Raw genomic sequence first — 21887 nt, forward strand, 5'->3', positions numbered from 1 at the left:
AGATGAATTTAAACTAAGAGATTGGTTTGGTACAGTTTGGCGGTACTCACAAGAGATTTTAAACAGGAAAGCGACTTGGTCACGGACTTCAGTCTGGTCAGGTCTCTCTGGGTACAGCACTGCTTTCTCTCTGGTCTGGTCTCTGCTAGGCACAGCACTGCTTTCTCTCTGGTCTGGTCTCTGCTAGGCACAGCACTGCTTTCTCTCTGCTCTGGATAGATTGAAGTCTCTAGTTTGGCTTTCTGGAGGTTGATGAATTTGAAGTCTGGATCTTTGGATGTTGTAGTGTCCGGCAGAGTGCGTTGCAGCAAATGGAATTGAAGGTCTCTATGTGTCCTGACTCTCTGCTTTTATCTGTTTCTGAGAGTGGGTGTGTGTTTTTGCATCACTAGACTTGCCCCTCTCACTCGTCATTGGTCAGGCTTCCATTCCTCCGCTGATTGGCGAACTGAACTGTGAGTCAGAGGGATGTCATTTTATGATCTCTTGAAACAACCTCCCTTATCATCTGTGCACCCAAATCTATATATGATCAAAATACATACTTCAGAGTTACACAGTTGTTTGAAATTACATATACATGGTGTGGCTGAATTTAGCCATGTCTCTGTCCAAATCTGCTCATTCTAGGAGCTTGCATTCAGGGAGGGTACATAATTGACTTTTTAACTGCTTTTTCAATTTCTGACATGGACCCAACTTTACATACATGTGTGCAGGGAGTAGGGACATTAACTGATGAAGTTTCAGATTTTTAACATGCACACATTTATAGTAATATCCACTTTTCCGCCACAACCCCCCTGAACATACCACCGGTTCCTACCACGTCTTAAACTGTGGGCAGAAAAATCACAAGAATTATGGTATCATTTATAAAATTTTCACATGTCCGCACTATGAGTTATTCACCTTTTTATAAAACCATATTCTTGCTGCAGGGGTGTGTCTTTTCAGGTCACATGGTACAGAAACCAGTCTTTCCAGTTTCTGCCAAACCAGCTTGCTCTCACAGGCAGTGCCCCTCCCAGCTTCTTCAGGAGGAAGCCACTTTTTACGACTGCGGTAATAAAAACCTTTGCCTGAGTGCAGAGGGCTTTGTTCACTCTCTGGCAGAGCACAGGAAATTCAATTATCAGATAGATGGCATATCCTTAGTGTGGGCAGCAAAAGGAACATTGGCCTGGGAACATAGTTGTGACTCAAGTTACACTCCTGATGGGGTAGTTGCTAGGCAAAATCAAGTTCCTTAAGCCAGACCTTCAGCTAACTGGCAGGTTTTTTGTTGCTTTTTAACTTAACTTGCAATTTTACACATGCAGCTAGAATGCTGATTCTAAGTGCAAAGCTATGACATTTCAACAGTTACAAAGGCATGTGACACCAAACATAGGTCACTCATTTAATCTAAACATTTTCGATTTTAGTGTCTTTAAATCCAGTGCAACTTAAACTGCTGCAATCCACAGCTCAGCCAGTCTTGTTATAAACCTTGTCTTATGATCTTCATTTCCCAGATTCTGTAGGCACACAAAACTCCATTCTGCCAATGTCTGCTGGTGTTCAGTAAATATTTTGCACATGTTGCAAGGTTTGAAATAGGCATTTTGGCTTGCCTTCAGAAACACACAGAGTGGTTTTAAAACGCCGGCTTTTGGATAGTGGTGAGTACTGGTACTGCACCCATTTTTGGGATTTAAGAAATGAATTCCCCACACTTCTAGGTTGCATTTGGCAATCAGCATTGCCATTCCCAATGGTTTCAGACTACTGTGCGGGTAGTCCAATGGTGGTTTTAAAGCGCTTTGAAGCTAACCGGCGCTACTGTTTTTCCTTTGGCAACCCATTTCCCTCATGGCAACCCGGCCTTTCATTCTCGCACTGGTGGGTGGCAAGTGAGGCAACCATTTTAATGTGCGCGCAAACTGCGCAGCTTTCCTGGATTTCGGCGCACATGTGGGTTTTCCGCCATCTTGAATTTCCTAAGCCCACAGCACCAAATGTTGTAGCAGGATAGCTTAAACGTGGGTCAGGACCCCCAACAGTATGTTGTCTCAACTTATACTTTGAAGTGGAACAATCATTTATGTGGATATATATGTGATGCATAGGTCTACTTTTTGAAATCTTACCGTCATTTAATACGTTGTATAGAATTTACATACTTTTGTAATTTCAGTTATTTGTATTTATAAGACAGACTGCACATTCTTTTGTAGTGAGTTCCCCGCTGACCGAGGCCACGTGGCGCTTTTTTTTTTTTTAAAAACCTTTGTTTGTTATTTTGGGTTAACACAATACAACTTCTCACCCACATTAGGATGGAATTAACTAGGCGCCTTTGCCCCTCACCACACCCCCCCCCCCTCACCCCCACCTTCCACCTTATAGTTCAGTGACTTTGCCAGCACCATCTGCACCAAACCAGTTTCTAGTTTTAGAATAAAAGGAGAGACAAGGCTGAATGACAGTGAGAACACAATCCTTATCTATTGAGAGTTGTCTGGGGAGGCCGGGGCATCCTCAGCCTCCTTCATCAGGAACAGCACCAACGGTCCCCAGATGTCTGGTGGGTGGGCATGTTGTGGTAGTAGTTTGACAAAGTCTGTTTCGACATCCTGGCAATAAAGGATGTCTCTGCGCCAGGAGGAAACAGTGGGGAGGGGGCCTCGGCTCCAGGCCATGGCAACTCTTCTGCGGGCGAGTGTCAGCAGTAGACCTGCTAACTTTCTTGTCGGAGCAGCTAGTGATCTAGTCATTCCCAATAAAGCGGCTGTGTGGGCTGGTTGAACAGTTTCCCCGATGATAGCACCAGTTATTTCCAGTACTTGATTCCAGAACGAAGCCAGTTTGGGGCAGTCCCATGCAAGGTGAACGAAGTCGGCCGATATTTTCCCACATCGCTCACATTTTGAGGGTGATTCTGGGTGGTGTTTGTTGCTTTGGCAGGTGTGTAGTATGTTTGGTGAACGAAATTAAAGTGGATTAGCTTGAGACGTGTGTTGAGAGCGATTTTCTGGGTTTGTTTGAGGATAAAAGACCAATCTTCATCAGAAATGGCTATTCTTAATTACTTTTCCCATCTGGTTTTTGCACGGGAGGCGACGGGAGCCGTGTCCGCAATGATGGTTCTGTAGATTTGTGAGACCAGTCTTCCCTCTCCCTGTGCTTGTATTACGCTGTGTAGAAGCTGCCAGGTCTGGGGTTGTCGTGGAAAGTTGGGAAGGAGTGCTTGTAGTGTGTAGCGTGTCCTGAAAAACATGAAAATGTCCAATGATGTTGTGCCGCCTTTCACCTTCGCCTGCTCTGGAGTTAGGAAGCCTTCCTCTGTGAAGAGATCTCCTAGAGTGTTTATCCGGAGTTTCTCCAGCCATTGGTGATAGACTTTCTCCGACGTTAGTGGGATCCCAGGTATGAATTTTGCAGGGAGGAGAGGCGAATATCTGGTTTGGACCTCATATTTTTGGGCTAGTTTATTCCAGACTTTGTACGTTGATAAAACTACGTTCATGTGTCGTTGGGAACGGGGATCTGGCCAAAGATGACTGCCTTTAGTAAGTTCGGAGTTGCTAGGGCCCGCTCTATCTGTACGTGAGGTCTGATAGATTGTGAAGAGTACCAAAAGCTAAGGAATTGCGCTTGTGCTGCCCAATAATATTTTTTCAGATCTGGAAGAGCAAGACCTCCGCTTGCTACTGGGAGAGTTAGTGTGGAGTGTGCCACTCTGGCTGGTTTGCCTGCCCATAGCAGATCCAGGACCAGGCTCTTCAATTTCTTCAGGAATGGTTGCGGTAGTAGTATGGGAATATTAGTGAAGAGGTATAGAAGTTTCGGTAAGATCACCATCTTGACTAATGAGGCTCTTCCCCAGAGGGTTAGCGGCGGAGTCTTCCAGCGAGCCACTTTTTCCTGCAGTGATTTGTTAACTACTTCATAGTTGTCTTGGTTGTCTTGGAACAATTCATGGTGCTTTAGTGACATTTGTATTCCAAGGTATCGAACCCCGGACGTCTTCCATGTGAGTTGGAAATCATCTGCGAAAGGATTGGTCGTCGGGGTGAGAGGGATCACTATCTATTTTGTTTGGTTGATTTTCAAGCCGGATGCTGCCCCGAATCTGATTACCTCTCATATGACTGGATTGAGATTGTCGATGGGATCGCGTATGAATAACACCACATCATCCGCGTACAGAGAAATTATGAGCTTATGCGGGCCTAGAACTAATCCCCTGTGTAGTCGCTGCTCTCAGAGATTGGAGGCTAGTGGTTCCATCACCAGGGCGAATAGTAAAGCTGATAACGGGCATCCTTGCCTTGTGCCGCGCTGCAGGTTGATGGTGGCCGATCTTGCCGCCCCCACTATGATGTTGGCTGTTGGTTTGGTGTAAAGGAGGGATACCAGTTTAATGAAGCGTGCCCCAAGACCCATTCTGGTCAGTACCGCAAACGGAAATGGCCACTCTACAGAGTCGAACGCTTTTTCGGCATCAAGTAGCAGTGCAATTACTTGCTGGGATGGGTCTAATGCCTCCATGACGCCAAACAGTCTCCTAATACCAAAGGTAGTGTTACGACCTGGTATGAACCCTGCCTGATCTGTGAGCACTAGGGCAGGCATCAGGGGCATCAGTCTATTTGCGAGTACCTTTGCTAGAATTTTATTGTCGAGGTTTAGAAATGAAATGGGACGATAGGATGCGCAGTCTTCAGGAGGTTTGTCTAACTTATGCAAGAGCACTACCTTGGCTTCACAGGTGGTCTGGGGGAGGGCACCTTTTTCCAATGCCTCTTTGTATACTGCTGCTAGGAGAGGAGCTAGGGTATTCGCAAATGTCTTTTAGAATTCCCCTGTTAGGCCGTCTGGACCTGGGGCATTGGAATTCGGGAGAGTTTTGAAAACTTCAATGAGTTCCTCTGGTGTGACCAATTCATTGAGGGGTTCTCTCAAATGGGCTTCAACCCAGTATAGCTCGGTATCGTCTAGGTATTCCAACGGGGCGTTAGAGTTCCCGGCGTGTTTAGTGCTATAGAGGTCTTGATAGAAGAGTTTGAATTCCTCCGCCATACCTTCGTCTGTGTGTATTATGTCACCTTGTGCGTTGCGAATACCTTCAATTGGAGTCATCTTACGGTCAGCTCTTATCAACCTTGCCAGAAGAGCACCCGGTTTCTGTCCTTCACCATGCTGCCTGACCCGATTGGCGCGGCATACAAATTTTAATTCCCGTTCTGCCAAAGAGTTACATTTTAGCAGCTCTGCCTTCAGGGTAGCTTTTATTCTTGGTTCATCTGAACTTCTGTCTTGGTGTTCGAGGTTTTTAAGTTGGTCTTCGCAGGTCTCTTTGGCATGGCAAACTCCTCTCGTGAAGCATTTCAACGACTCCCATAACGTGCCGGCGGAGAAGACTGAGCCTGTGTTAGCTTCAAGGAATGTATCGATCTCTTCTTTTAATTCGGTGGCGAACACCTCATCATGCATAGCGCCGGTCTTGAAGCGCCAGCGTTGTAGCAAGGGTCCAGGATGGGAGGAGCAGAGGCTGAGGATTATTGGCGAATGGTCGGAAAGGGTCGTTGGTAGAATGTGGCATGGGCCACTCTGTAGTGTGCCATTTGTGGACGTGAATAGGTAGTCAATCCGGGAACTGGTGTTGTGCACTGCCGAGTGAAAGGTGTAGTCTCGGAGGTCTCCATTAGCTGCCCTCCAAGCGTCTTTTAAATCAAATTCCTTACAGATTACGGCTATTTGCAGGCTGGCTTTAGATTTGGGTTGCGGTACGGCTCGTGACCTGTCTTTAGTCGGGTCGAGAACAGTGTTCATGTCACCACCCCAGATTATTGTGGTCGGGAGTGGAAAGCTGAGATAGTACCCACCCAAAATTGTTGGGTCCATCCACATTAGGTGCATAGGAGTTGATGAAGGTTATCTTCTTGCCCGCTATCATACCACAAACCAGGACAGCTCTGCCCTCAGAGTCCCTTGCAGAGTGAGTTAGACGGAAGCTGATTCTTTTATGAATCAAGATTGCGACTCCTCTGGAGTAGGATGATTACGATGAATAGTATCTATGGCAACCCCATGATTTGGCCCATGCGTGTTCTTTTCCGGGCATTAGGTGAGTTTCCTGAACCATTGCCACGTCGACTTTGTGCCTTCTCAAGTATTGCAGGATTTTGCTTGTTTTGGACGGGATGTTACCACCCCTTATATTCCATGTTGCGACTTTGAGTGGCACGTTTTAGGGCACATGCTGGCTTCGCTGAGCATTTTACAGTTGGTGTTGTCGAGGCTATCTTGGGTCTGACATATTGGTCTTGGTTCATGCAGTAGTTTGCTGGATGATGTAATTTCTCTGGTGGTGGAAGGCGGGGGATAAGGTCAGCGGGGGACATCAGGTGGACGGCGCAATCCTCTGCCCCCAATGCGTAGCATGTGGCAGATCCTGGAGGCTCCAGGTGGACGGTTGCAATCCCGTCCCGTAACAATGAACAGCGAACGAAATAAAAGGCTTTAGAACTTTTCCCATGGCGCGGACAACCCCCAACTTGTCCGACGGGATCCCCCCAAACTTGAACGAGGGAACAGATGCTGTGCTAGGGGCGCTTGGGGCACCCCCTTCGTCTCTGCCCTGTTGTGTTTATTATATTGATCGTGTTCCGGTTGCCTTAACGTTGTCTTCCCTAGTAGCCGCTCTTTAAGGAGGATTTCTGGGATTTCTTTCCCTCTGGGGATGGGGGTGTTGGGGATTATGCTCAGGGCAACCATTCTGATCCAGGAAAGTATTGGCTTCTTCTGGAGACTGGAAGAAGTGGACTCTTCCGTTGTATTGCACTCTGAGCCGTGCTGGGAATAGCATGGAATAGGCTAACTGGTTATTCCTGAGTCTTTGCCTGACATTGGTGGTGATTGCTCTTCTCTGTGTTTGAACTGTGGTCGAGAAGTCGGGGTAGAGATGGATTTTGTCCTCGCCATGGAGAAGTTCCCCCTTTTCTCTAGCCAATTGGAGTATGGTGTCCCGGTCTCTGTAATTAAGTAATTTCGCAATGATGGGTCTGGACGGGGCACCGGGCACAGGTCTGGATGATGGGATTCTGTGTGCTCTCTCGATCATGAACAGTTGTGAGAATTCTTCACGGGCAAAGAGGGCGATACAGATTGATTCGACAAAGTCCTCCATCTTCATTTGGGGTTCGTGCTCTCTCACCCCAATGATCCGAATATTGTTCCGTCTGGAGCGGCCTTCCAAATCCTCACATTTGGCCATGGTTGCAGACATTTGGTTTTCAAGCCTGGCTACTTTGTTCGAGAGGGACGTGGCGCCGTCGTCTAGATTGGAGACACGCTGTTCGACCTCCATCAGCCGTTCTGTGTGGGTGTCGATACGATGTTGTAGTAGGTCTACCTTGGAGGATAGGCCATCCATTTTGCTGTTTAAGCTGCCTATGCCTGCCTTTAGTTCCAAGAGGAGTTCTTTTATTTCTGAAGGATTGTTCCCTGGTATTGGGTGATCGGAGCCACCCGGTGTCGGTTCCCCATCGTTTTGTAGGAGGGGGGCTTTCGGAGTAGTACCATTGTCAAAGGTCGGCTTCCTCTGCAGCTTATCTGCTTTCCCCATCTTGAGTTATGAATAAAATTTGCTTGAAAAGTGGGAGAAGTTGTTTCACCAAATGGGGTCCCCGCGGTAACACGTGCCGGGGGGAGGGTTGGCGAGTGATAATAGAATGAAGGAGGATTTGGGCTGTTGCGCTGTTGAAGGGACCCAGGTGAGGTAATGAAGAATGTGGGAGCTTGCACCGTCAGTGTGGAGCTTATCTGGAGTTGTGACTGTTTGGCGGCCCTTGTGCTTGCTTAATGAAAGGACTTCCCTTTTAATACCTTACTTGTTGTGTTAGGATCTTTGATTATACCAGCCTGGAGGAAGTTGCAGTTGCAGCAAGTTTATGACCCAGTAAGGATGCCGTCTGGTATTAAGTGCCGTTGTTTCCCCGGCAATGGGGCTCAGAAGGATCCGTCAATTGCCCGTGCCACACCGCCCGCTCGGGGGCACGGGATCCCGGCGCAGCGGGCACCGGGCTACAACGCCACCAGCAGCGGGGGGGCCGTGCGGGCGACCGCCCGGCGACACTTGTGATTGCTTAATGTCAGATTTCCCTGTTAGTATTGTATGCACTTTGAATATGCCAGAATGGCGGAGATTGTTGTTACAGCCAGGTTATGTTCTTGTTTGGCGGCAGTCCGGAGCTATGCGTCGGCACCCCCTCGACAATGGGCCCCTGGAGGAGCCGCTAACTGCCCACGCCACCCCAGCAGCAGGGGGCCGCGAGGGTCGACGCGGGCGGGGGGAGCCCGTACAACCGGCGATCTTCTCCACTACCCCCGCCCCCTGCCGCCCGTACCTTGATCAGCGATCCGCCGTGTGGACTCCTCCGCTTCCGCCCTCCGCTCAAGGCCACACCCGACCTCCCGGGCCCACTGCGGCCTGATGTGTCGGCCCAGCAGGGGGAGCGGGCCCGCCTCCACGGGGCCCCGGGGCCTTCACGGGACTTGGGGCGCCAGCGGCTCTCAGGCCCAGCGTCAGCGGCCGGCTCCTTCGATGACGGCGGACGGCCGATCAGCACCGACCGCCACGGTCCGCTGGGGGGGGTGGTGCTCCCTCCACGTTCGGCACCACGCTCGTCTGAGCCCGCGCCGCGGGACCAGGATAACGGCAGCGTGGGTCCTCTCGATGCCGTGTGCGCCTCAGGCGGCCCGTCAGGGTACCGGGCCTCTGCACTGGATGGGTGATGCCGGTGTGTGGAAAGGCCGTTTTTCTCTCGGATTTGGAGGAGGTAGAGACAGAGGGTTCAGGAGTCAGGAGCTGCTACCAGTTTAGCGAAAACAGGCCGGGAACCGCAGGATTCGAACGGATTAATTCAGGGCAGAGTGGGAGCTCAAGCCAAGGCGGCCATCTTGGGTGGCCCTCTAGCGCCCTCTGCCACGTGGCACTTTTGACCTAAACCCCTTTTGGAGGGGGCCCCTTGTTTTAGCTTGGAATAGACTTAAGTTATGTTTCATTTAGATTTTAAATAGCTGGGTTCATGAGCTAGTCCCCACACACCCAACCCCTCGAGGTGAAATGACCTCATACAGTGATTCCTCCGACTGTTCCAATCGCAATTTGACGATCTGGGAATGTTATGTTCTTTTATACTCTGCCCATCACCACCGTAGTGGTCTTAAAGCGCCCAGCCAGACCATCTTTGAGGTGAAAAGGAAACTGGGCCAAGTAGGGTGTTAAAAAGCAAGAGTGGGTCAAGTTCGGGAGACGAAACATATTGACTGAAAACATGCACAAAAGTTAGCCTGCCATCATTTCTCCCTCATATAATGATTACAATTTGTTTTCATGTTTGAAAGTGGAATACTTCGATAATTATTTTTTTCTTTTATCCTCTATGGATGAGCCACTGGTCCTAATAAATTGCAATCAAGATTGTTCTAAGTTGCCTCTGACAGCAGAAACCATAGCCACAACCCTGTGCAGCCATCAGAGGAAGAGAAATATGCTGTTTTTCTTTACATATTTGTGTTTGTTCGATTATTACATTTCTTTCTTTTATTATTGATCTGCCTTTTTGGAAAATACTTTCTCGAAAGGTTGATGTGTATATGAGGCCTTGCATCAGCATAGTAAGGGTGGGTATCCTTTTTAGAGTTCTTACTACCTGTTAAAAATTAAGGCTGGCTAGTACGGTACTCCTCACAGCCTTTTCTTCTTTATAGTAATTTGTATGATATTTACAGTTGGGAGGATACATGGGTCGCAAATCTTAACATTTCCTTCAGTGCTTCACCTCCCAGACATGCTTGCATTTGATTTAATAATTACACATAGCTCCTTGCTTAACTCAGTCAAAAAGCGTATGTATAGAATAATCACTCCCAATTACTGTCTTTCCTGATGTATCATAAATGGAAGAACATCAAGACAATAAAGTTAACAATTGCATTTTAGTTTTGCCTCTACTAGGGTTATGTAAACTGGTTATGACCCATTAGTAGGGACACATACATGGCCTGTAGGACAGCTTTGGGTATGCACCTACCTAGTTAACACCTATGGGGTTAGCCTTTGTGTGTTTTGCCCCACTCACTGCTCAAACATTAGTGGGGTATGGAGAGGTTAGTTTAATCTTTCATATTAACTTGTTGGGTAAGAATTGGTGCAGTGACACTGTGTGAGACTACACAACACGTATCTGCTTGGTATTGGGTAACCCACCTTTCGGTATAGGTCTGTACTACACAAGTTGGTAGTGTGACTGAGCAGCAAGGCCCAGTGCTCCAGATGAGATTTCGAGGTGGGAGTATTTTACTCCCTATTTTTAAACTTTGAGAGTAAATGTGATTTCAAGAGAGTAAAAATGACCTTTCTCCTTTGCAAGCGGGTAAAATGTATGTGGCATACAGCCGATGTGTGCAAAAACTGTATGGAAATGATTACTATGCGGTAGCTTTCTGCATTGTGACAGAATACACCTTACATTATTTCTCTAAGGTCTGGCCTTGTGATCTCTCCTGTATATATTTGAATGTTGAAAACACAAAAACCTAGCCAATTATATAGTAAAGCAAGCATGAATTGTATTGTGTGTTTTGTGGTTCGAAAGCAGAATTGTCTTCTGATGTTTAATGAAAGTCCTTGTTTCCTGGAGCTATTTCTACCTAATGGTATGTTCTGATACAACATAGCAGAGAGGAAAGGACTCCATGCTAAATTTATACATCTAATCTCAAGGTCAAATGGTCATTTATATAGTGCTTTCAGCAAAGCGCTGTACATATATATAGAACATATTTATCACAAGTATCACCAAACCGAAGTCTGTACTCCTTTATCGATCTTGAAAGGCTGAGTTGGCCTTGCCGGCATTCGAACCTGCAACATACAGATCGCAGCAACGAGTGCTTAACCGGCTGAGTTATCTTATTGGCTAACATCCTTCAGAGGTCGGTTAACTGAGTATCGACTGATGTATAATAATATCAGTGCCTAGATGTTGGATGAACCATGTATGAAGCGCTACATAAAGTTAAATACCTATCTGGATTATCACAGGGACAGGTTTTGATGAGTTTCAATTACAAACATACCTTTCATTTGTTTGTTTTTTGAACAGCGCTTGCACTTCCTGGAGAGTCGGGTTTAGGATGTTTTAATTGTAGTCTTGAAGATTTGAGAGGCTAGAGCACCTGTGATTGGTGTAATGGCAATCACTCACCATTGAGCAAATGCTCTCCTGCCACTGACCATTTATAGTAATGTACCCCATTGAATGCAAGGTTGAATGGCTGTCAACTAGACTGTGCAGAGTCATCATTTTACGCACAGTGTACATTAAATTAGAAGTGTAAAAATAATTTGCCTCCGCATGATTATGCACACAGCACAGGAACTCTGAAAAATACATTTGTGCAATACTGGTTTGCTTTTACTGGGGTGGGGGGGAAGCATAATTTGTTGCAAAATATTAATTCTCAATTGCAAGTGTTCCATTTCATTGTATAATCCCAAAAAATAAATATGCACAGTGCTTCTGTTTGCTCCATGAGCAGCAAGCAGTTTCTGAATGGAAATAAACCATTCTTTTAATCAGTGTGCAGTTTCTTTTTTTTTAAAGGCTTCAGAGAAATACATTCTGTTTCAGAGGCGTTTATCCATGGCTTGCAATTCATTCAGGTAGATGAAAATCAAAAGAAGACTTCTGGTTTCTGTCAGGTAACCCGACATTTGCACTACCCTCTGCTCTAAACCTGTGCATAAATGTACACAGGAAAATAATAAAGCTGACGTATTTACAAGATTTTCATGCATAAAAAGGCCTAGTACGCACCTTATCTCGAGGCCTGGCAAGGCCTATCTCGAGGGGTAATTGGAAGCTGTACAAAGGAAATCCGTCGATACAAGTAACCAAATAACACACTCATAGTTAGTTATTTAATTAACATCAATGTTTAAATGGGTATTCTTTAAAAAGGCAATTTGTTGTAACAATGTAAATATACTTATTACTTTCCAGAATCATAACCAGTTAGTGGATAATCTTTGGATATGCTGCTTACACAATTCCTACACCCTGAGGAATAACAAGGACAGTAATGGCATTTATATATCACACCAGCAAACTTTGTAGATTCTGAGGTTGTGGAAAGGAAAGGTCAGGGAATGAAAAAGGTTAGACAGTTTCTCATTATATGTGAGGAAAACGAAATCTTCCAATGAAATCTAGATGAGCCTTTCCCAGCAGTAATAGTATACACCAAGCTACCAATTATGATGGACAAACAATATCAAATTCAATGGACTAGAAGAGTCTTCGGGGGAGACGGGCCAGCCAAAGTCATTTGGGACACCGTCTATGGATCTGATGCACGTCTTAGATCAAAGTCTAGCACACAGTTCGAGAGTCTTTAGAAAAATCATTTGTAAGGCCACAAGCTGTTAAGCCTGTGAGAAGACAGTTGAAATTACCTCTTAAAGGTAAGCCAATGCAATTCCCAACTGAGAAGAGCGCGGCTAAAAGACAATAAGGGAAGTACACCACAAGCCTAAACGGTACCTCTGGTTTGAAGAAGAGTGGCCCAGCTGGATTCTGTCTTGCTACAGCGGTGCAGACCTTTGTTCCTGGGCCTCAGTCATGGGGACAAGAGGGAACATGTCTGGAGGGCTTCTGCTGCAGAACTCGGGAGGTCGTCGGCAGCTACGGTCTCTTTTCGTTCAACTGCACTTTACGGTTTCAGCGCTAAGCAAACAGCACGGTTGCGGATCTTGGACACTGGTTGGACTCTTTGCTCCCTCTGTCCTGCACTCTGTTGAGGGGATTCTGGATCTGGAGGTCCTGCTTCTGGAGGGTCATTGAGAGTCTGCTGGAGCTTCTAGCCGGATTAGTTTCACGGCAGACGTTGCACTCGACTATGGACACTCGACCCCATGGCATTGTGCTTCCGAAGCAACGGAAAGGCACAGTAAGTCTGGGAGGGTGGTCCAGTGGAGTTCGTCTCAGGGTTAGTTGGTCCCACTAACCCAATGGGAGAAGTCGTTCCGTGCGGAGCTTCTCTGTCGAGGTGAAAAAGAAGTTCAGCACAGCAGCAGGGCTTCACCGGGCAGTTCAAAGGTCCAGGAGGTTGCAGTAAGCTTCGTTCATGGTTTCTTCGTCGGGTGTTTCTTCCAGTGGTCGACTCTGCCTGTAGGCCCAAAACTCTCAATTTTAAGCAGGTTTCTCCAATTCATGCACAGCCACCCTGCTGTGTCATTGACAGCCTAGGCTCGCCTGAGAGGACAGCCAGCCAATTGGGACTGGTTGCAGGCACTCCTAGAGACAAAGGACATGGGAGTTTTGGGAACCTCCCTCATATCCTGTCCTTCCAGACACACTTACTGGAGCCAGGGGACGGGCATCAGGGCTGAAGCCCGCCAAAGGCAAGATAAAGGGCTCAAACCTCTCTCAACGCACTGAGTAAAACCCAAGAAAGACCTCACAAACAGAAAATTGTGAAAAAAGACTGGTGCCATTTTGACGAAATGGTCACCCATGGGTGCTGTACTGCAACTTGAGGGTTCAGCTTGCGAAAGAAATGCACAATGGTAGGATAAAATAAACCACTGCCACCATCTAACATAAAAATGTTAAATGACAATGTAAGCTACTAAGTAACCCCCAATGACTCCACGTAGGATGGGGTGTACTGGACCTGCAAAGAGAAAAGGGAAGTTAAAGTCAATTTCACTTTACTATTCTTGGGAACTGTAGTTCACACAAGAAAAGTTATTTAAACCGTATGAGAAATCTAAAGGATTTCTCAGTGACACTGCACTGAAGGTGCTGTGTCACCATAAAAAAGCAGATATCTATGGAGTTTGCCAGACTCCAAAAACTGTGAAAACGCAAAATCCAAATCGGGTGAAAACACACAAGGGAGTGAGCAAAGTTTCTCACTCACTCCAGGGTTAAAATTAAAAAGTCCCAACTCCAGCAAAAGAGATGGGTTCTCTAAGGTTAAAGGGAATTGGCACAGAAATGAAAATTCTCCCTCAGAACTTGTTACACAAACAGGGTGGCCATTTCAGAAGGGAATATTATTCAATATATGCAGTAAAGTAAATATAGTAAGCTCGGGCAGGGTGTGTTATTGGTAAATATCATAGTGTCGCAAAACAAATTGTTCTGCTTATAGTATTATTCCCCTTCAATGTTGTTCCCCGTTTCTGTGTAGCGGGTGGAGAATGTCAGAAGGAAAACGAGCTCTATGTCTTTGCTGGTTGTATGAGTTTCAAGACTTGCTATGTTACCTAGCCTTAGCTCGTCAATCGAGGAGGAGCAAAGCTTGGGCAAGGTGTCCACTTCATTTGATGTTGCTACATTTCTCTGAGGAAGTGCCTCCCCTCAGGCAGGCTGCCCTCCTTTGGAAGGCTGCTGCTCATGTGACGTAAGCTTTCAACCTAGTTAAAATACCAGGGAGTGGGTGGTGTACTGGAGGTATACCTAAGGCCCACCTCAATGTTCCTGCTGCCACTTACCCCCTTACTCGGCTTTCTAGTAGGTATCTTCACTATGTAAGTGGTAGTGTAGTGTCGCATTTTAAGCATAGCCTGCCAAGTACCTTGTAATGGCGTGAACACCCTGGCTTTTGATGGTGAAGTCTGGCAATGCAGTGTGTGCTTGGACTTTTGAAGGCAATACCTGGCATTTTAAAAGTGGTACCATATGATATAGGAGTGCCAGCGCATATCTAGGCAATACATAATAAATGATAGTATTATCTCGGTACATGATGGTATAGCTGACAAGTGGTGTATGCATTGGTAGTATCTGGCAAATGCATATAGAAAAGGCAAAACTACTGTCTTTGCCAATGCTCGTTCTAGCTGTGTTTATAGATTTTGGCTGAAAGTTGTGAATGTGTTCCATTTGAGCTCAGCTATTTGTAGGTTGGGTATTCGAAACTATCTGCCCATAGAGAAGGGTGCATCGCTCCTGTAGCTGCAACACTGCTTCACATTGCTTTGTGTACAAGTTTGCTAAGTAGCAAGCCTCTCTGTGGAGATGGTGGCACAGCTAACACCTACCTATTGCAGTCCGTCTACAAAGCGTAGCTGATGTGTCTCTAGAAAGTCCTTGGCTCCGAGTAGGCTTCAATTCGCATTTACAGCAAACTGATCATCTGACTGCTGCAGGTGCCCCTTTTTTAAAAGTTCCTTTCCTACGGCTGGCTAACTTAGTTTAGTAACACCTGGGCAATCCCCAGTTCTTAGGAGATTGATTTTGCTGTGCTCTATTTGTATTTGTTGTCTTTATGCCTCGTAATTGCCTACCTGACTTTGAAGCATCTGGCAGTTTATCATAGATATGGATTATTATATGCACCACGATTTTCAAAGGACTAATGGGTGAACATTTTTGTTTTGGAAAACACCCTCTTTCTGAAAATCAAAGCAGCACATTTTATAATACCTTGTCACCTGAGCATCTCCACAGAGGGGCTTTCAGTCCTCAAACAATTCAATAGTTTCCTCTTGAGGGAGAAACTCTCACCTCTTATTGATAATTATCAGGTATTTTCACTGTAGTGCCATCCTTGGTTTTCAACTTTTTCTTAGCAGACATTCTTTCCGCGTGCAGAATTGATTGTTACTGGAAGCAGAATTACATGTTTACCTTAACTCTGTTGCATTTTATTTTGATGAATTGCTTTTTTCTTGAGGCTATTGAACGTGGGGGGGAAAAAGGTGATTTTAATATGCTAAGTTCAGCATGACATACTCTTTTAAATAGGAGGGATCCTTATAACTCTATTCTTGGGGACACAGTCAGTGTTGATCATGCTGCTACTTTTTAATACAAGGTGGTAAAATCAAAGTCCGGAAAGTTCCAAATCGGGGAGCTTTAAAATCAAATAAGATTCGTTTTAAATCCTGCTGACCTAACCCGAGTGGGTTAGCTAGCTAAACTACAACATAGTCGAAGAACAAGCTTAACTTACTATTTAGATGTATTTCCTGAATGTATGCATCTTTTTTTCTCTTCTGGATTATTATTATTTTTTTTTGTAAACCCTTTTGATCATGATGGGTTCATATGGCACTCGATTTACTTTAACGTGTGCCCTCATATTTCACAAGACGCACTTCCTTGAAATCCAATCTGCCTTCTCATCCCAAAGAAATGGGCCCAGCTGACAAGATAAAATGATTTCTTGGCCTCCAAGGACTCCAGAACGGATTGGAACTTCCTAAAATGTACCTTCTTCAGCAAATGGGCTGTTCCATGGACAGCACACGTTTCCCCTAGCCCCTTTCTAAAGCCAGGCGTTTCTGTCTCTACAAAATCAGGTAAGACGTGTTCCAGCCCTGGAGCAAGCAAGAATGAGTCTATATGATCCACACGCTTATGTGCCCCTTTGAGGTATAGGCACATCAGATTTGATAGTCCTCCAAGATTTGTAATAAGTTAGCATCTTAGAATGGGAGTTTGTGGTCACAAAAAAGCTCCCTAAAAAACGCGGCAAGATGTTTTTTCTGCCTCATGTATGGTCCACCTTCCAGAGCTTTCATTTAAACCCCTTATCAGTACCTTCAACTGTTACTGGCTAACAATCTGACAGCATTCTTCATGAAACCTTTGTATGTGACACAAGTGTCATCTCTCCTTTTCGTCCTAATTAGATTACCCTGAGACTTTTTCCCCCTAAATGGTTGTTTGCGAGGCATTTGGGAAGCTCTCTTGTTCTGAATTTGGCGTTGTATATAGCAGCATACTGGGGTAGGGGATTTCAAGGTTCGACTTACTAGCCAGCCATAAAAAGAGACTCCCCACATCATTGCTTATCGCCAAAAGTAGGCTATCAATAACCATTGAAAAGTGGAAAATGTGCCCCTTGACATCGTACATTACTTCTCTAGATCGCCATTTTGCCTTTTTTATCCTGCCGGGCGTTTTGTAAATGGAGAATATTTGTGAAATGCCAGTATCTGTTCACAAATTTCGGTTCTCGCGGAGACATGGAAATATTGTGAACATATTGTGAGTATTGTTTGTGTCCATGTCGTCCTTTCAAATGTCTAGCCTGAAATTAAAACCCCACACATTTCATAATTACTTTTTGTTCCAGCTACAACGTTCCTTAACGTAGATTAAAACATGCGATTTCAGAACGGCCCACTACCATCTTTACAGGTTGAGCTCCGAAGTTAAGACGGTGTTCCTATGTTTTTTGAGAGGTGGTTCCTGGTGCTCTGGGAGGCAGGGGGACAATGCAAACCAGAGCGTTAGCTTTGTAACACGGGTAGACTGCTCTTTCCCTCTTTTCACAGTGGGCTGGCAAAACGTAACATTTCTAAATTGCTAGGCAGATTGAATATTTCTTAACAAGATTGCAAATTTCATTGTAGTTTGTGGCTAACGTAATGCAGTTGCACCTCCTTAGTGGTTTTCCCAGTTTGATTTTGGCAAATAGTTTCTCGTTTAATTACAGCAAAACTAAATATAGGCCATTGCATCCCTATGGCTGATTTCCAATCTGGGAGATGTTGCTATTGTAGGCTGTGACACTCGGTGGCCACCTATGCATGTTCATGCTACCAGGAGGTCAGTTATTTTCACCACACGCTCCTGCTGTTGTCGCGTCTTGAGGCATCCATGCTCAGATCTCGTGGCCCATTAAGAGTTGCCGGTCTATGAGACGACCGGTCCTAGTGCATGGCACAGCTCCCAGACCTGCGTGATCCCTACACTGTGTGTTTAGCCTTCTCACCACACACTCTCTTGATTTGCAGTAAGAAAGGGGCTGCATTCCAGTGTCCCTTTCATGTAGAACTTTGCTCCAGTGGACATCTTGCATCCCGTGTCTGTCACCCATGATAGTTTCCCAAAGTAAATCGCAAAACCACTGGACCGGTGCAGCTATCACGGCATGCACATTCATGGACATTTATTTTTCTCCAGAGAAACCAAATGGTTTTGTACCTTCTTTTCCTCCCTCCCCCCTCCCTTTGTGATATGCCCGCAGTAACCCTACACCACTAGATTTCTGCAATATCACTTGTTTGAACTATCGGGTATTACACAGCCAACCTTAACCCCCCACGCCGTCCTTCCTTAACTACATCTTACTGTGTGCTCCCTACTCGAGTTTTCTCCAACTCCCTCAAAGCACACTACCTTCCCTTCCTCTTCCCACCACAGAGAAATGGATCCTATGGGCACAATACGCCATATCCACTCAAACCTCAACCAGAAGACTGCTATAGTGCATATGAGTGCTGTATAAAGGACACTTTGATTGCAGCTTTGAATTCTGTTCCGTGGTTTAAAATAATTCTTTTATTTTTTCTTAATTATTGTTTAAAATTTGTTGCCATTATTGGGAGTGCTGGATATTAACATTATTCTCCATTTTTAGCCTTTATCGGTTATTCATTCACCTAATGCATATGCATTTAATACCTTTACTGGAACAAAAGGAGCAGCTGTGTAGTCTCCTCCACATTTTGCCGCAGTCACCTAATTGGAGCACCAGCACAAAGAATAAGTCCCAACCAATATTAATGAAACCTTAGGCCTAATGATGAGGCTAACCAGAAAATTGTTCCATTGAGACTATGTGTGTGTATGACCACCCAGCAATAACTGGTCTTACTCAAAATGCTGGTGGGTGATCATGGCCGTTAGCATGGCAAAGTCGTACAAACTTCACTGGTTTAGAGGTGGGAAGCTCATTAAAACCACATGTGACCTGGCAAGCCAGTCCACGCCCCATTTTATGTTTTTGGGTGGAATTCTGTTTTATCCTCCACGGCAACGTTGATGTCAAAGCAATTTGAATTCAATGAAAAGTAGCATGTACTGAAAGTAATTGTTCCACAAATTAAATGTACCTATCCTGATCACACAACAAAATTAAAACCTCGGAGTACTGCCCTTGCTTTGTTATAAGAAAGTAAGGTCATGGGCAGCAGCAAAGCCCCACATTTGTTGCTCAGCAACTGCTACGACTGAACTGTTACTTTGCGGAGCAAGAAGCAGACTTCTGATCTTGGGTAACTTAGCTTAGGCCGCAGTGTGGTGCCCATATCCATGCCTTGTTTCGTGCGTGCCTTAATTTGAAGATTATGTAGATGGCAGGGTTATTGCAGAAACCAATTTGTAATACCCCCAAAACATTGTGCCATAGAACTTAAAACGGCAGTTGCATCTTCATATAACTCTGTAGGCGATGATCGATGCAGAGAAAGGAGCCAAGCCACAGACAGGATGGCTATGCAGAAAGAAATTAGTAAGTACACATTGCAAAATGGGGAGGTACAGAAGTGGAGTACAAAAGAAAATTAGTGTGCATAGGATGGGTTGAGACAGTCTATGCAGCGAGTCGGAGAAGAGTGATGAGGGGTGCACAGAAGCGGCGAGCACAAAAAGATGAGAGAGACACGTTTTCCCAAGGGTAATGCAAAATGTATTTTCTGACAGGTCTAGGCTGAGAATGGTGACGATGAATGGAACTCGGAGCAACACCGCATTCTTTGTTAAGCAAGCACACAGGCATGTTACTAAAGGCAGAGTGCAAAACCTTTGGGGGGGGTTATGGGGGAGAAAGGTTGCAAGCTATTAGCCAGGCATAAAAAGACTCTGCTGCCCGCAAAAAATTAAAGTTGGGAACAAGATGGCGGCCTCAAAGTGAAGTTTGCCCTTGAGGGATGAGAGCAGCTGCAAAGGGGGCCGTTGTACTGGAACGTGTAGGCATAGAAATTGCTTTGGAGGCAGATTGAACTACTGGAGAGGGTGGTGTGTGTACCGCAGTTCCTCAAGGCTGCAGGCAGCTTTTCACTGGATGCTCTGTGAGGGACGCTCCCCGCCCACACGTCACACTGTGCAGCCTTGGTGTTTGGACTGCTGTCTCGGATGAGGATCAGGGAGCCGAAGCCATAGGAGAGACATGGTGGTAGCCGGCAGCATCGCACGATGAACACGTCTGGGCTCCATTGTTGCACCTGAGGCTGGGCCAACACTCTAGAGGATAGTGAAATAGACCATGGATTGGAAGAATACGCTGCAATCGTCGTAGTGAATTGCGGGCAGCCCGCCGGAGAGCCCTGTAGGGCAGTTAGTATGTTGGCCCTAGTTGTAGCACCGAGCAACTAGGCCAAGTGAGTATTCTCATTTTAACCATTCTTGCCCCTGGTTTGCTGTGGAGGACTGTCTCAGGGAGCTTGCCCAGGGACCAGCAGTTCAATATAAAGACAGAGACCTGGCATCTGGAAAGGGGAGGAAGAAAAGTACTGTGCAAGATACAGACTTGTTTGCTTCCCAAGGTGGGCACCACAATCTGGAGACCACAGGACCCTGTTATGGCAGCGGTGGGGCGCATAGAACAGTCCATGTCGCGTCTGTAGGGAAAACTGGACAAATTGACTGAGAAAGTATCTCAATTAGCGACACAGACTTCCACACTGGAGTTGAAGACCACTGAGCTAGCAATGCGCGCAACGCTCCCTCTGGTCCCGAAACCTCTTAGCCGGGAAATGGAGTCGGTGGTGAAAGGTTGTACGGTGACGGATAACAGAGTTGGAATTTTGGGAAAATGCAATGCAGGCATCACAACTGCGTGTTATCAGTCTCCCACAGGGTGCAGAGGGGGTGGACCCCATAGACTTTTTGTCGACATGGCTCCCTGAGCAATTTATTCTCAACGTTGAGGATGACCCAGTCTATGTCGACAAAAGCTATTGGCTCAAAATTTGCAAGAACCAAAGCAAAGCTGGTGTCAGAAGTGGGTCCCACGCTTTTGGTGCGTCTGAGTGATTCCCATGATGGAGACAGGATCCTGAAGGCAGCAGTGGCCACGAAAGTAGTGGAATACCAGGTCTAAAGAATCCACCTTTTTCTTTATCTGTCTCCAGCCACCGACAGGCAAAGAAGGGCCCTCAACATCACAAAGAAAGCTTTTGTGCGTGGGGTCAAGGTGGGCCTGCTCCATCCGGCCAAGTTCTGGTTGATTCTCCAGGGGAATGAGTACCGATCTTGGGATACAGAGGAGACGGAGAAGCTTTTGAAAACTATACCTGCTGCAAAGCCATCGGAAGGGGAGAGGGGAAGAAGGGGTTCGGGCTACTGCAGTATTGGTTTACTTATCTCGTCTTTGTGTGCTACAACACTTCTTACATGATATGACTGGTCTCGGCTGCATATTTCTAAAATGTTAATGCTCCCCATTTGATCCAGTGTTTGTTGAATGAGGCCTCTAGAGTCTTGGTGGTCCCTCCATAAGGACTGGTATCGCATGGTTGTGTTTTCCTGAATATACTTGGGGCGCCACTTGTTAATCATTGGCTTTTGTCGCAAGAATTAAGACACTTCCCCCCCCCCCCCCACCCCCTCTGCACACCCCCACTACTGAATGTGGACTTGCAAGGTTGCTATCTCATAAGAATCATTTATTGCTCTATTTTGCGGATGTACACTGTTGGTGCTTACTACTACTTTTTATTGTTCTTTTATAAGGTTCCAATAAATAAACAAAAAAGACACTCTGCTCCTGGCCTAATAACCACTTCTCCATATGCGCACAGCACACCATGCGTCAATTCATTAATCAGTAGCTATTGCACATTTTGAAGGTGTAAAATGATTTACAGAGCACTCCCTCATTGTGTAGATTTGCAGGACCCTGAACCGACTTTGACGTCTCATAGGGCTCGAAGGCTCACCACATCCTCATTCTATAGCGACCGCTTGTCTTCCTTGATTTCCCAGCTGGTATAGGGGGAGGGAGACCAGTTCACTTATGCACCCCCACACCTATTTTTGTCTTTCCCTGTTTATCATGCTCAGTCCCTTGGCCACTCATTCCTGCAT

General features: G+C 45.9%; 1 protein-coding gene across 4 annotated transcripts in view; it reads left to right on the plus strand.

Moving 5' to 3' along the window:
* The window catches only part of MAP4K3 (mitogen-activated protein kinase kinase kinase kinase 3), a 2398077-nt gene that overhangs the window by 40535 nt on the left and 2335655 nt on the right, over nucleotides 1-21887 (plus strand). The window lies entirely within an intron of this gene.

This window comes from Ambystoma mexicanum, chromosome 4p, assembly GCF_040938575.1.
Source record: "Ambystoma mexicanum isolate Mex_15411 chromosome 4p, UKY_AmexF1_1, whole genome shotgun sequence".
NCBI classification, from domain to species: domain Eukaryota; kingdom Metazoa; phylum Chordata; class Amphibia; order Caudata; family Ambystomatidae; genus Ambystoma; species Ambystoma mexicanum.